General features: G+C 33.0%; 1 non-coding gene across 1 annotated transcript; it reads right to left on the bottom strand.

Moving 5' to 3' along the window:
* Positions 1-1,428: 1,428 nt before the first annotated feature.
* Positions 1,429-1,535, bottom strand: LOC138160037 (U6 spliceosomal RNA). The gene has a single exon (XR_011168064.1). It is a non-coding gene; the product is annotated as a U6 spliceosomal RNA (small nuclear RNA).
* Between the last annotated feature and the right edge of the window lie 218 nt (positions 1,536-1,753).

The following is a 1,753-nucleotide window of genomic DNA, read 5'->3' on the forward strand; positions in this document are numbered from 1 at the left end:
TCCTCACAACAACCCTGGGAGATAGGTGCAATTATCATCCCCATTTTACACATGAGGAAACGGGCAAAGACAAGTTGTAACTCATCTCAAGATTGGTTTGGGGCTCAGTTCTTTTTGATTCTAGGTCTAGCACTCCATCCACAAAATAGTAGAAGCACTGCTGAGTTTTCAAACAGTTGTAACTAAACTGACTTTTATTTGAATGACTTTGTCATGAATTTCTGTTGACTAAAACCTAAAAACAGTCTATAAATATGAGCCCTAAGAAACAGAAGAAATTGGAATATGTCAACTCATTTGGTATCATAGTTACCTTATTGAACATCCAGAATTTTATGTTTACTTGTATGTAAGCATGTCAATTGCAAAAACAACAACAACAAAAAAACTTGAGATATAAAATAAAAAAAAATCACAAGGGTTTGTTTTCCCATTTTAAATGCTTCCTTTTTTTCTTTTAAACAAAAAAGCCTCTTAAACAGAAAATGACCTCATGAGAGTGCAGTAACAAACGACTTGATAGTGTCAGAAAATTTGTGACTTTTTTAGAGACTCAATCAATGGGAAAATAATCAGGAATGAAAATTATGAGTAAGAATTTAGGATGAAGTTCAAAAAAAGAGATATAATCTAGTTTATAAAAATTAAATTTGTATAGAATGTTTTAGGAAAATTCTTTATTGTAAAATGTCATATACATGTAGATACCAATGGTTAATTCCTTCAGTAATCCCCCTTCCAAAGTTCCTTCCCATTCATAAATTTATATTTAGTTACATCACCTTAAGAATAAATCATGGGGCGGCCACTTGGCGCAGTAAGAGCACCGGCCCCAGAGTCGGAAGACCTGGGATCTGTTCCGGTATCAGATACTTAACACCCACACAAAATAACTGGCCATGTAACCTTGAGCAAGTTACTTAACCTCAATTACTTAAAAAAAAAAAGAATAAAAAAGAATAAATCATGCTATTTATAGGTGATAGTTTTTTTTTTTCCAATAAGATGCCTCATGGGGAGTGACTTCATATTTGTGATTGCCATGATTTAGAGAACTTTCAGTGTGGAAAGTCCTCCCATTAAGGTAAATCAGTCAAATTGCCTTTAATTTATAAATTTAGAATTTCCTGAAAGTACTGAGAGGTTAAGTGACTTGCCATTATCCCATCATATGTGTGAGAGGCAGGGCACTATATATTCCAAGCAGTTGATAGCCAAATTTAATTCTACTGGCATGAGAATCTCTAAAAATAAGGGAAGAAGACTGCTGATGATCAGGGAAAAGTCTTTACATTGGATTTGTACTGATTTTTTCTTTTAAGTTCTTCGCTGCAAATGCATAATGGAATAGGACAAGAAGGCAATTATCCTTAAGGAGATATAAAATTTAATAGTTGAATATATGTTTCTATGTAAACATTTTTCTTTAAAATTATGGAATAATTCATTATTTTGTCCATCATTCTTGCAAAGGGACCATGCTAATCTTCTCCTTAGCATAACAAGTTTAGGGTTTGTGCTGATAAAATAAGCATTATATGTAAATTTTAAATCAAGAGAAAAGGTTAAGGGAAAGATATTGTGAAGGCAGAAATAGATCTACCAATTCATTAGATATTTTGCTATGAAGGATTGTGGGGAGTCTAGTATAATGTCAAAAATAACCAGGTTAGAAGAGCAGTAGACAGATTGTGTGTGGTGCTTTCTTGATAAATTGGGCAGTTTAGAAGATGGAAAGGTTTTGGAGAAGGAT

The sequence above is a fragment of the Petaurus breviceps genome, unplaced genomic scaffold (genome assembly GCF_028583685.1).
Source record: "Petaurus breviceps papuanus isolate PSGF00001 unplaced genomic scaffold, PetGlider_PUasm1.0 178, whole genome shotgun sequence".
In the NCBI taxonomy this organism is placed as follows: Eukaryota; Metazoa; Chordata; class Mammalia; order Diprotodontia; family Petauridae; genus Petaurus; species Petaurus breviceps.